The following is a 14953-nucleotide window of genomic DNA, read 5'->3' as shown; positions in this document are numbered from 1 at the left end:
TTATGCACTAACTCTGATCAGATATACACCCAATGTAAGGCTACACAATAATATCTGGGATTGGGATATCATCCATTATGTGTTCGTTTTTGAGATCAAACTTGTGCTTGCGCCACCAAATGGAAAATGTTATTCCTAACTTCAAATAATCAGGTTCTACTGAACAAAGAAATTTCAACTGCAGCATTTTCCCTCACAAGTAAATTGCACAAATGGCAACATTAATGAGACCTATTTTCTTCCTGAATATCTTACAAAATTGTATCTTCCAATCATGTTTTTGTTGATTTTACACAAATAAATTGAAGATGAGCAAAAAGGAAAAGTGACCTGAAAGTCTGCCTGATAATATCCATGAAACAATATATCATGAAAGTGGATTGCTTTATATTGCTTCCTCGCCTTTACTTTCGTCTTTGCAGCTATATACTCTGAATTTTTCATTTGATTTGCTCTGCACTTCATTAGCTTGAGATAGTGCAGTCATTGCTCAAGGATGTTACTTCAGAGACACAACCAAAACATATGGTCGTGCTGCTGGAACTATTTAAGTGGTTGAGTTCAGTTTCACATTTATTTGAAGTTAAATTATTGAACGGCAGTTGCATTAACCCAGTCTTACACTCTTTGTTGTATTAGCCATTAAATTGACAAGCCCTCTATTTTGCCTATGTTTAGGTACTAAGCATTCAAAATCAAATGTTACTTCTCTGGAAGTTATAAATAATAAATATGCCTCTTGGCGTACAACTGTCTTAATTTTTTGATATTTAAAAGAACCCAACTGTCATTCTATCTTAAGGTGATTACGGAAGCATCTCTAAAAGTGCATTCTATTGATGGAATCAGAGAAGTATAATTTCACCCCACTATCATGATGTACCTTTTGTCATATGGAGATTAAATCTTTTGCGTTTGAAAAAATGAATTTAAGAAATTTATAATAACAGAACTCATAAGGTCAGATATATTTCAAATGAATTTATAGGGAAAGGACTGAGCTAATGATGTTTCCCTTTCTTGTAAATCCGCTCAACCTACTCAATCCATCCTTCAGTCTTCATTTAAACACTTGGTAACTATAGATTGTCAGCTTTTTACGGGGACATGGTATTACAGATTGATGTGTCATCCATTACACCAAGTTATTGTAACCATTCAGTTCAAATAAAAATAGATTTGCACAAAATAAACATTTCTGGTTTTGAATTAGCTTGGATTTGTTTGCAACTGGAAGCGTTTCAATCCTATCATAATAGATATGTACTGTAGGGAGGCTTAGTGGATAGACTTGGCTGATTTTCTATCCATTAACTTGAACGAAAAATTGGAAACAGTTACGGTATTACTAATGAACCAAGTTGGCTCAGTTGTTTGGTAGAATAGACTGATTTTAGATCAGAATCACTGTATGAATAGTACGGGAAACTTGTAAGGTCCAAATTTATTATTGGGTTGATGGGCCAATGCTGTGCCTGCAGCATTTCCACTAATATTTTTTAAATGGAAAAAAACGCTTTAGATTGGTGAATTCAGTGCTGAGAGCATCAAATATAAGGTTATATCACAGAAAGCAACATGCAGTGGATGGAGGAAATCTGATGCCAAACAGAATCACAGGAAATGCTAGACATGGAGGGAAAAACAGAGTTGGTGTTGCAGTTAATTGTTTTAATCAGAACTAGAGAAAGGTCAGTGGCACAACAAGTGTGCAGTCAGCACAGGGGCTGATAAAAGCGGGAGCTGCCAGGATAACACAGAGTCTGCCTGAACCCCCTTCTTCAAACCCAAAGCTCAGTGGCCAGGATAAACTTGAGATTGCCAAAGCCTCCACTTGAGGCATGGGTGAACGGCAGAGAGAAGCCCGTGATTTCCACACCTCCCCCTGGGCAGCAGGGTGATTGCCAACGTCACCGCACATGCGCCCTGGTGTGAGGGACAGTGCCCCCATGCAGTTGTGAACTTCCTTACCACTTAATAAAATATATCTCCTAAGTTCACCCTAGTGTGAGTGTGATAGAACTATTTTCTTATTTGTGAGGGATGACTTTGAAATAATCTTCCACGATGACCACTGACCAGTTTTGCCAGAATATCTGAATGCCTTTCTTGTTTAAATGGCTCGTTAATGACAAGGGCGATCATTCTCAGCTCACCCCTTTGAGCTCTGTGATCCATACTTCGATGATGACTGTGGTGAGGTTTGTCGATGTGTGATGCTGACTTATGCTGAGTGCCACTTGAATGAACTGTCAATGACACCTTCCATCAGCTAGCTGAGGATTTGGAGCCTACTGATCAGATAGTTGAGAAGGCTTGGTCTTTTTTCCAGAGGCTAAATGGTTATGGGGTAAGCTTGTTGAAAAACAGATGGATCATCAGCACAGATATAGGGAAGATGTTCCCCAAGTAAAACAGTCGTCAACTCGCGTGGTAGGCGATTTGAAACTAAAGTGGGGAGACATTCCTTCTCGCAGCAGATGATGAATGTTTGGAATTTTCTTCCCTGGAGGGCAATGGGGGTTCAGCCATTTAAAACTGATCAGTAAATCTCTGGATATCTTTGGAATCAAGCAACAGGGAAGGAAAATGGTGTTTGAGTTAAAAGATGACCATTAAATTTCTGAATGACGATAAAGGCTCGCAAGGACTAAGTAGCCTGTTTATATTCTTATTTCTTATGCATACTATTGAATTGAAACTCTGGATCTGTCCTCTGTTTTGGTCAGAATGGACACAGAGATTGTAATGAAGTCTGACAATTTTACTATAAAGTATGATTCTATGAGCATGAATCTTTCAGGGTGATTTGATGTTGGGACAGGTTTCACAATTTCAGCAATGGTCCCGGGTGTTCACGAAAAGGGGCTGTAATGTGAACTCAGCTTTATCATGAATTGGTCTGTGTATGGATGAGACCAAAATGTAATGAACTATTTGATCAATGGACTATAAAAAGTCCAATGAACAGTAATTTATATACTGTGAGAAATAGAGTCTGCAAGCATTTGCAGAAAATAATTTTGAACCTGGTGATAAGGAGAAATCTTTTTTCATTACTAAGTACATGGCTTAAATAAATACTGCATGCATAGTAAAATTTCTGAGCTCCTTAAAAGTATGTACCACGTGAATGAGCATAATTTAAAATAAATACTTAAAGATCATGTACAACCAAAAAGGATCCAGGATCATTATTTGGCTCATTGAAAGGCATCGGCACACAAAAAACACAATTTTTAAAAAATCATTAAAATATAATTATGAATGGTCAGTTGACAAGTTTCCCTTGGCTATGAAGATAAAGACATAAAGAAAAACAGAACGGAAATACTTTTTTTCTCTCTGAGTCCCTTTTGCCTTTCAAGCACTCGTTTTTACACTAATTCTACCTTCACCTATTTTATTCTTGTCACTGCCATCAGCTCCCTCCTCAGATTCTTTCACTTGCCTTCACCTTCAGGGAAATTTATAATGGACAGATAACTTACCAACCTGCATATTTTGGGGATGTGGGAGTTAACTGGAGCACAGGGACCGTGGTCACAGGTAAGATGTGCAAACTCTACAGAGATAGCTTTGGTTGGCAGGATTAAATCTGGGCCATGAGAGCTGCAAGCCAGTGGGTCGACCTGCTGTGTTGCATCAAATCTTGAGGAGAACTGCATTTGATAGCCTGGTATATCCAGACCTGTGAGAGAAGATGAGCAAAGGTCTCCAGACTCACATGGATCTTTTGGTAAGGTGTCCTAGTAAGCTAGGGATGGTTTGCATTATGTGCCATCTGGGCTGTTTCTGCAATAGTAACATGCCTATAAAATATAATTGGTTGTGTATGAGATAACTAGCATATGTTAATTCCCTCTGGAGATTTTGAACATGGGACAGACGCTTTAAACAAGACAATGTGGCAGGTCATGTCTCACTAACTTGATTGAGTTATTTGAGGAGGTGACAAAGAAGATTGAAGGTTAGGTGGTGGATGTTGTATGCATGGCTTTTAGTAAGGCTTTTGATAAGTGTGTAAGAAAGTGTGTAGATATTGGTTTAAACCGAAGATAGACACAAAAAGCTGTAATAGCAGCAGGCAGCATCTCTGGTTAGAAGGAATGGGTGACGTTTCGGGTTGAGACTGGTTAGAGATAAGGAAAATGAGAGATATAGACGGTGATGGGGAAAGATAATGAACAATGGGATAAGATTCCTCATGGTGGGCGATCCAGAAGATTAAGATTTATGGGATTCACGATGACTGGCTTTTTCATAGAAAAACACAGGGTTGTGGTGGAAGATAGATATTCTGAACGGAGGTTTGTGACAAGTGAAGTTCCACAGGGATATGTGCTGGGGCATCTGCTCTTCGATATATAAATGAATGACCTGAGATAAATGTAGATGGGTTGGTGAGTAAGTTTGTTGATGGCACCAAAATTGGAGGATTTGCAAACAGTGAGGAATGCTGCAGATGGTACAGTGGGATACAGACCAGCTGCAGGAATGGGCAGAGAAATTGGAGATGGAGTTTAACCCAAGCAAGTGTGAAGTGATGCACTTTAGAAGGTTGAATGCAAGGAGAGAGTATACAGTTAATGGCAGGACTTGCAGATTTGACGTGCAGAGCGATCTTGGAGTCCAATTTTATAACTCACTGCAGGTGGCAGTAAAAGTCGATAGTAAAGGGAAAAGTTTAACGGAGACTCACAGGGCATGTTTTTTTACACAGAGAAGTGGGGGCTTGGAATGTACTGCCAGAGGAGGTGGAGGAGGCAGATACGATAGTGGCATTTAAAAGGCTTTTGGATAGGTACATGGAATTGCAGGGAATAGAGGGATATGGATCATGTACAGGTAGATAACCATATAACCATATATAACCATAGAACAATTACACCACGGAAACAGGCCATCTCGACCCTTCTAGTCCGTGCCGAACACATAATCTCCCCTAGTCCCATCTACCTGCGCTCAGACCATAACCCTCCATTCCCTTCCCATCCATATAACTATCCAATTTATTTTTAAATGATAAAAACAAACCTGCCTCCACCACCTTCACTGGAAGCTCATTCCACACAGCTACCACTCTCTGAGTAAAGAAGTTCCCCCTCATGTTACCCCTAAACTTCAGTCCCTTAATTGTCATGTCATGTCCCCTTGTTTGAATCTTCCCTACTCTCAGTGGGAAAAGCTTTTCCACGTCAACTCTGTCTATCCCTCTCATCATTTTAAAAACCTCTATCAAGTCCCCCCTTAACCTTCTGCGCTCCAAAGAATAAAGCCCTAACTTGTTCAACCTTTCTCTGTAACTTAGTTGCTGAAACCCAGGCAACATTCTAGTAAATCTCCTCTGTGAAGAGATGAGATCAGTTTAACTTGCCATTATTTCGGCACAAACATTGTGGGCCAAAGCGCCCGTTCCTGTGGTGTATTGTTCTAGGCTCTATGGTTAGAAGAAGCAGGTCTTGAACAATTGTCTCATGTATCAAATCAAAGGAACTATTAAAGGATCTAACTGAAGGATCGCAATGATGCCATGAACCTTTTGACAGAAATTTGTGCAGTGTTTAAAGGCTACACAAATCTAAAGATTAAATTCTGGCATGTGCTATTTGCTATATTGATACCGTTTCAATTTTCTCGGATTACTTTATTCCGCGTTGTGTCTGTTTCTGAATGTGAGACTAGCTTTTAATGGTGTTCCATGGGTTTGATGTATTGTGACATTTAGACCAGAGCATTATCAATTATATTGTGGAAAGAGCTACATGCCTGAATATTTAACTGCGGTCTATCAACTAGAGGATATTGTAGAAGGTACAGTATGTGTAGTTAAATACGATTGCGATTCTAATGCTAAAATATACTAGACCAAGCGCAAACCCGTTGGGTCTGTTCTCCCAAAGTGTGGTCGGGGGGGAGGGGGAGAATGCGGCGTCACACACACTAACTACCCCCCGCCCCCCCGCACACACGCTAACTACCCCCCTGATATTATATTTATATTATTAATTTGCTCCTTTTACCCCACAACCGCCCACTGACGCATAGCCCCCAAAGCGCAGGCGTGTCTAGAGAGGGAGGGGGTAGAGAGTGAGAGCAGAGAGAGAATGGGGAGAGACAGAGAGAAAGGGGCAGAGAGAAGAGGGCAAGAGACAGAGGGAGAGGGAGTGGAGGAGAGGGAGGGTGGGTGAGGGGGGAGAGAGATGGGAGGAGTGAGAGAGGGGAGGGGAGAGAGGGGGGGGGGAGGGGGGGGAGAGGGGGGCTGAGAGGGGGAAAGTGAAAGGGGGAGGGGGGAAGGAAGGGGGAGAGGAAGGGGGAGAGGTGGGGGGGAAGGGAGGGGGAGGTGGGGAGGGGATGGAGTGGAGGGAAGGGGTGGAGGGGAGGAGGGGGGGCAGGGCAGGAGGGAGATGGGGTAGGGGAGAGAGTGGAAATCGTAGTGTGGAGGGTGGGGGAGGAGGGGGTAGGAGGGAAAGTGGGGAGGGAGGGGGAGATGTGGTAGGGGAGAGAGGGGGAAGAGTGGGGGAGAGGGGGAGGGAGAGAGGGAGAGAGGTGGGGGCAGTCCATTTATTCCCCACCCTATCATTATTCCCTATCACCCCTACTCCTCTCCCTCTATTCCCACACTCTCCCTCCTCACCCCTATTCCCCCCTCTTCCTCCCTACTCCCTCAATCCCCCCACTCCCCTCTTCACCTCCCCAGGATCTCGCCTGTCCTCCGGATCTGCAGAACTTGCTCGTTCACAGAGAGGAACACAGAACATGCAGGAGTCAGAGAGCCAAATGCCAGCACGCGTCGGGGGGGGGGGGGGGGGGGGGGGGGGGGTGTGTGTGATGACGTAACTCGGCCTCGCGACGCCCACAGCCATTGATAACTGCCAGCTGACAACAGCCCTTTAAAGCCGCTAAGGCAAATGCGTTCGCCCAGGAGCAAACGTTGACAGCAAAGAAGCACCGGCTTCTGACTCTCTGGAAACCCACAGCTGGAATGAGCGCGCAGGGGATGGGAGGAGCGTGCAGGCGGGCGGGGCTTCACGAGCTGCACCGGCTGTGAGGAGAAAGTTCAGCAGAACTTATGAGGAGAAGTTCAGCGCGCGAGGAGTCGCTGTCCGGAGATCTGTAGAACAAAGAAGCTACAGCGGAATGCAGCTGTAGAATCTTTGTTCTGCAAAACTTTCTCGATCTTCCTGTGCCTTTAATCCACAGCGGTGTGGGGCGGGGCCAGACGCAGGTGGGCCTGGATTGGTGGGCATGTGGGCATTGTGACGTCAGCAGCAGGTGAGCGGCAATTATATTAAAAAAATTGAGTTTTGTTAACAATTTTATTCAAAATCTGGAGAAATAATTGACCAAAGAGTGGATTTCTGCTCGTAAAATACCCACAGAAATTGTAATAATCTCCGTGTTTTTGCTTTGAAATCTGTTTCAAATTGTAGTCTTCTACACTTAAGAAGAAATATGGTATGTTTGCTTTAATTGCTGGGGGCATTGAATATAAGGGTCGGGAAGTCATAATGCAGCTACTTATGACTTTGGTTAGGCTTCATTTGGAGTATTGCATGAGCTCTGCTCGCGCCATTGCAAGGAAGATGTGGAGGCTTTGGAGAGGGTGCAGAGTAGGTTTACCAGGTCTGCCTGGATTAGAATATTTCAGCCACAGGGAGAGATTGGATAGACTTGAATTTTTTTGCTCTGGAAATTCTGAGGTTGAGGGGAGCCTTGATAGAAGTATATAAAATTAGGTGTGGCATTGCTAAGGTAGACAGTCAGAACCTTTTTCCCAGGATGGAAATCTACAACACTAGAAGGCATAGTTATAAGGTGAGAGGGGGAAAGTTTAAAGGCAAGTTTTTTTACACAGAGTAGTGGGGCCCTGGAACTTACTACCAAAGAAGGTGATGGAGGCAGATACGATAGTGGCATTTAAAAGGCTTTTGGATAGGCATATGGAATTGCAGGGAATAGAGGGATATGGATCATGTACAGGTAGATGAGGCCAGTTTAACTTGGCATTATTTACGGCACAAACATTGTCGGCCAAAGGGCCCGTTGCTGTGGTGTATTGTTCTATGCTCTATGGTTAAAAGATGCAGGTCATGAACAATTTTCTCATGTATCGAATCAAAGGAACTATTAAATAATATGACTGAAGGATTGCAACGATGCCACGGACCATTTGACTGAAACTTGTGCAGTGTTTAAAGGCTACACAAATCTAAAGATTATATCCTGGTATGTGTTATTTGCTACATTGATACCTTTTCGATTTTCTAGGATTACTTTATTCCATGTGGTGTCTGGTTCTGACTGTGAGACTAGCTTTTAATGGTGTTCCATGTGTTTGATGTATTGTGACATTTAGACCAGAGCATTATCAATTTTTTTGTGGAAAGAGCTACATGCCTGAATATTTAACTGAGGTCTATCAACTGTAGGGTAATGCAGAAGGTATGTGTAGTTAAATGCGATTGTGATTCTAATATATAGTGTAGAAGATTGCAATTTAAAATCTGTTGGATGCTGGATGATGTGGAAGTGAGTGAAAAGATTGAGAAGCCACTTGGCTTCTATTGCTATTCAGTGATTTCTGCTGGAAACTACCTGTAGGAATAGGTTTTGAATGATGATCAGATGATTCTTGTGTGTGATGTCTTCCTTCGCTCAAATATGTAGAATAGGAACTTGAAGCCATAAAACAGCTAAAACCAGAACTTTCAGAAGGACTATGAGTGCATGGTCAATATTAAAAAAAAACGTTATCTTACCACTGGTATCATATGATGGAAGTGATGCAATGTAAAACCTTTATCCTTGGAAATGAATGTGGAAATAAACTGTTACATTTGAATGTTTTCTTGACATAAAAAACTTAGCTAAAAACCACATGCAACAACAAACCTGAATTTTTTGTACATATTAGAATGGAAGAGGGTCAAGGCTCTCTGTTGAGAGCAGAAAGTAAGATAATTATTTTACACTGGACGTGTCATTTCTGTCTAAAAACAGGGAGTACCATGAAGCTATAATGAGCCAATGAGAGAATGAAAAACTATTCCTGGCTTTCCGATTTCTTTTTATTACCTGTAAACTTTGCACTTATCAAAAAGAGAAAGTGTTTTGAAAAATGGTGCAATCTTTGTGCTTAGTTCAGAACCAAGTATTTCCTGATAGGTGAACATCTGTTACAAGAAGAATAAAGATAATTTCTGAGTGCTTTAATAATGTGCTTTAACATTAGAAGAACAGCTTGTACTGCCCCAAAGAGACAATTTCACATTATGTACAGGCCAGCTGCAGTCTTCCGTAATATCAGAACATAACACAATTTCTTGATTCGAATTGCAACCCAATTTCAGTTAACTCCTTGTACCACAATGTGATCTTAATAACAGTTCCGCTCCAGGTATCTCTGGACTCATGCTCTGTAAATACCATAATTTGTTTTGTGGACATTTGTAAATGAAAGTCAGTTGATGCAGATGCCGTTTTGTCTATATTTTCACATTTGATAGAAATTAGCAGCAATTGTTCACAATGTCACATCCAATATACCATGCAGAACCACTCACTAAACTAGTTGGTCCATGCCAGCATTTGTGCTCATTTAACTCCTAATTTTATGTGTGTATCCAATGACTCAATCCATTCTGTCTGTTTCTAGTTTTCTGTGCATCAAACAGTTCTATGCTGGAGGCATGAGAGGTAGGAATTGTTTATTCAATATATAAAATGTATTGTTTTTTTTTTGTTTTAAAGCTATGAACACGCAATCCTGAAGATTAACGCAACAATGGAATGAAAATTCCAGATGTCTACTGATGTTCAAAAGATAGATCATTTGTGGTTAATGCCATTCTCTTTATGATCCAGCTGGATCTTCCTCCAGTCTATTTCCTATAACTGCTCTCAAGAGCGACCGCTGTTGCACGTGACTTGCTTTATTTATGTTTGCAGTTTTGTGTCGTTATTTCTGGATGCAGGCGGATTAACCTTTATTCATGTACATGATCACTTTTGAAGTAGCTGCTTAATGTTGAAGCTGATATACCTGATTGACTGGAATTAGGGGGGAACGAATTGTCTCCATTGCTCATCCCTCAGCACTCACACTGGCCTGCTGCCTGTTAGCAATGTAATAACATAGTGCTGGCATGGAAGACCAGAAGGCTCTCAACATTGTCTATGAAGTTATCTTCCTATGATAAGTTTGAGGAATTTATCTCAGTATATATAGGATGACTGCACATGGGGCGGCATGGTGGTGCATTTGGCCTTGCAGCACCAGAGAACCGAGTTCGATCCTGTCTACAAGTGTTGTCTGTACGGAGTTTGTACGTTCTCCCTGTGACCACATGGGTTTTCTCCAGGTGCTCTAGTTTTCTTCCATATTCCAAAGACGCACAGGTCTGTAGGTTAATTGGCTTTGGTAAAGATTGTAAATTATTCCTAGTTTGTAGGACAGTGCTAGTGTGCAGGGATTGCTTGTCGGCGCGGACTTGGTGGGCTGTACCATGATGCAGAACATGTCATAAAGGCTGAAAGGTCTGTTGCATTGAATTATATATTGTAAATTGTTTAAACCTTTTTGAATGTGAATGATTTTATTTTTTAATTGCGTTAAGTATCTGTATGCGATTCCCAACTGACAATACTGCAGATAAGAAACGACAGTCTTATTTCCAGCATCTGCAAGTCTTGCTTGTGGGCACCTATGAAACACGTTCTTGTTTTTCGGATTCCTAGTTGCATTGCCTTCATGGCGGTCACTTTTGGTGAAAGCAGAAACTTGTGCAATACCATTCGTTTGTGTTAGAAGCAGTAATAGATATCAAAAACATAGATAGAATCACTCACAGCAGCCGAATAGCACTAGAGTACATAGAGATATATCGGGTGCAGGAATCGGCCATTCGGACCTTAGGAGCCAGCCAGCCGCCAATCTAATGTGATCACTTGGACGATGATCGCGTGCAAGTGTCAGGGTCACCCTGGGTCTGCTCGTTCTACCGGTAAGAGCTCTATATATACTGGATTTATTAGCCCCTCATTGCGGATGGATAGAAACGCAGAGCGAGCCTCACGGAAGCTGGATGGCCATGCCGTTTGATTTAGTTTTAAGGGTATTACAGCCATGGGAAAACAGGCCATCAGCACACAGACGATCCATGCCGCCGAAACAATAACCCCGCCGATCTAGCCCCTCATACGGGTAAGATCTCAGTCATACAAAACTGGGTCAACTTTATAGGAAGCAACCTAACCTAGCAAGACTGCAAGTCTTCGGAATGTAGTAGAGGAAGGATAATCTTGGCAGAACCCAGAGGAAAACCACACGTGCTATCAGCCATCAAATGTCACCAGAGGGTAGCACACGCGTCAAGGGACACCACGTCGTAGTGACTGCCACACCTTTCCTCTTAGAGAATGGGTGGCTGTAAAGGGGAGTGCCTACGAAGGTTAGGGGGGATGTGGAGAGAGGGAGGGAGGGGGGACTGAAGAACAGGAAGGGGCATCGGGTATGCCCGTTGAACGGCTGCGCGTCGAAGAGACACCGAGTCGCGGCCGCTGTCTGCACGCGCAGTCCCGCACAAGCTCCTGTGTCGATTGATCATAAACTGCTACCTCTGAGGGCCTGACCGCCTATGTCGTTGTGTGCTGATTGCTGTATGTGAGACAGAAAGGATAAGCGGGCAGGTGGGTCTGTACTTGGTGTGAAGCTACTCGCATAGTTGTGACGCAGAGAACTTGGTACGGTGGCGGCACCAGTGAGACCAACCGCTGGCGCGTTGTTCCCATCATGCATCGAACCTGTGGACAGTGAGGGTTCAGGTGCCGTTGTTAAATAAATCCACGGTCTTACAGGGATCTGCAAATGTACTGTTGGTGTCGTATGGTGATCGGGCAGCAACAACTTTTACTTTGTTCCAGGGAGGTAATGCAGGGAGTGATTTGATATGAGCAGAATATAAGAAAGGGTCCGCGCAGCATGGAAACTTGTCCTTGTCTGTACTTCTGTGAACATTCCCAACGTTTGGTCAGAATGGTTATGTTTTTTTTTTGTAGTGATGGGCGGTGTGTTTTTTTCGCCTTCCCCCCAAAAATGCACAGGGATTAGTTTTTTAGTTCCGGGGTGCCCCCTAGGTGCAAAGCCCCCCGTGGTAGGTTTTGTTTTCAACGCATGTGATGATGTTATGGTAGACATTTGGTAGACGAATATAAATATGAGAAGGAGATAGAATAGTGGTGTGGCTCGTGTTTTTTGATAGAGAGAGTGTGAATTTAGTTTTTGTTTTGATATCAGAGGGTTTAGTAGAGAGTAGCTAGAAGATAGTTTTTTTTTAAAAGTTTTTTTTTGTAGAGAAAGTTTAATGGAGATGTAGCACTTAGTAGGTTTAGTTCAGTTAGTAGGGTTCTACGAGATGTTAGGTTGTTTTGCCTAGGTGTAGTTTTCGATTTGGGCCTACGAGGGCGGGGTCGTAGAAAACGTGCACCAAGGAAACGTGGCAAGTGATTAGAGAGTTCATGTTTTTTGCCCAGGCAGATGTTTTGTTTAGTTTGAGCTTAGAGATGTTTAGAGACAACGAAACATTTTTGTAGACCAAGGGTCAAAGTGTTAGCCCCGATTGTGCGATTGGTAGTTAGAGATCTCATAGAGCTGATAAGGGCGTAGATTTGTGGTAGCTAGTAGTAGATTGTAACAGAGATTGTACCAGAGGTCAAGCCAGATCAAAGCACAAGAGCGTGTTGAAGCATACGCTCCGCCATGCAATATGAGGTTCTAGCCTATGGGACAGATGAAGGTAGGGAAGTTTAAGGAGATATGCTGAACGACAGGCGCACCCGCCCACGAGAATGTTCCTACACAGGCAGACTACACTCGTTTTTTGGACTCTGACATACAAAGGAGTTTCATTTGTTCTCGGGTATGGTCCGTGTCACCCAATACGGCAGAATTACAGAGGTGAGTCTTCCATGTTTACCAATGTGCTCTTAGCAGAAGGCACAACTAGGATAGTGCAGGGAATAGATTCGAGGTGTCGAGAGTACGTCTAGGATGTAGTTTTTTTAGGATTTTAGTTGGCCAAACATTATTCGACCACAATTTTTAGAGCGTTTAGTTATGCTGTATAGTTCTATATTCTAGTGTCTATGTAGCTATTTATCATTTAAGTAGAAACCGGTCACAGGACATTCACCCAACAATATTTTAGTCCAGACTTGAGGATTCGGGACCCTTGAACGACTAAATCCCTTTTATTGTGTTGCAAAGCATTGTTACTCCACTACAGTAGATATGGGGATGACATACAATTAGGTTACCCAAGCTAGCGATGCGGTGTTTATTGTAAGATGTAGACCAATATAAGGTACAGTGCGGGTCATATTACCATGACATAGATCACTGACTTATGAGTCTTAGCAAATAGGCAGTTCTAGGATTGTGGCGCAGCGCAGTTTAAAGAACAAGTTTGGTGGGTAGATGGAGCTTCTTCCTGAAAGGTCAAACCAGAAGATTAACTTTTGTTTATTTTAATCACATTAGTTTTTGACTTAAAGAATGCATTGCCAGGTGGAGGCAGATACGATAGTGGTGTTTGAGGCTGCTAGAAAGAGTCACTTAGTCACCACTTAGTGACGGCACACATCACTTCTCAGGTTTGGGGCTGTGAGGGAGTGCCCAAGAAGGATATGATGCAGGAGAGTGGGATGTGAAGAGAAAAGGTGAGGAGGGACAGAGGAAAGGGAGGGGTAGGGTTGCACAGTGCAGTGAAGGAAGGAGGGAGCCAAACAGCATGGCACAATAAAGGCTAGAGGGAGGGCCTGATAATTGGAGATTAGGAGTCAGGGGGAAAGGGCAGGTTGGGGGGCTGGAGGAAAGTTGGAAGCAGAGAACATGGTCCTCTGTGCCTGCGTAGTGGTTCTTCATTACCCATCATGACAGTCTTTGCAGATTCCCGGGTCAATGTCAGTCATTGAAAGTGTTCAAGAAGGAACTGCAGATGCTGGAAAATCAAAGGTAGATAAAAATGCTGGAGAATCTCAGTGGGTTTTTGTCTACCTTCAGTCATTGAAAGCCTGTTCGGATCTGTTTCAGCAACAATAACCCTTAGCTTAGTGTGAACTATCTTTATTAACCACAGTTTAAGAATAAGGGGTAAGCAATTTAGAACGGAGATGAGGAAACATTTCTTCACACAGAGAGTTGTGAGTCTGTGGAAGTCTCTGCTTCAGAGGGCTGTGGAGGCCGGTTCTCTGGATACTTTCAAGAGAGAGCTAGATTAGGCTCTTAAAGATAGCGGAGTCAGGGGATATGGGGGGAAAGGCAGGAACAGGGTACTGATTAGGGATGATCACATTGAATGGAGGTGCTGGCTCAAAGGGCCAAATGGCCTACTCCTGCACCTGTTGTCTATTGTCTATTACAGTTTGGCTTTGAACTGTTGTAGTCACTCATGACATTGCTTATTGCTGATGCTGACAGCAAATTAACAGCACAATTAGTGTGGCTCTCCACAGCCTTCATCTGAACAAATGGGCAGCATTCATCAGAAGCAAAATAGAGGTAAATCATCCACTGGAGTCGCAGCAGCTTTCTGCGCGCCATTAAATTACAACCTTGTTCCTAAGCAAGTTTGTTGGTTCATCACCTTCCTTTTAATTAAATGATCATTGGCATGCCATTTGACTAACTACAAATCTAAGAAGTGAAAATATTTAGTCACAATTACTACTTATGTCACAATCTTAACAGTTCTACCATGGAATTACTCTGAAATTTAGAAGAGTGAGAGGGGATCCTATAGAAATATATAAGATTATTAAGGGTTTAGACACGCTAGAGACAGGAAACATATTCCTGATGTTGGGTGAGTCCAGATCCAGGGGCCACAGTTCAAGAATAAGGGGTAAGGCATTTAGAACGGAGATGAGGAAACACTTTTTCTCACAGAGAGTT

This window comes from Leucoraja erinacea, chromosome 11 (genome assembly GCF_028641065.1).
Source record: "Leucoraja erinacea ecotype New England chromosome 11, Leri_hhj_1, whole genome shotgun sequence".
NCBI lineage: Eukaryota > Metazoa > Chordata > Chondrichthyes > Rajiformes > Rajidae > Leucoraja > Leucoraja erinaceus.
This window is presented reverse-complemented; position numbering follows the sequence as displayed.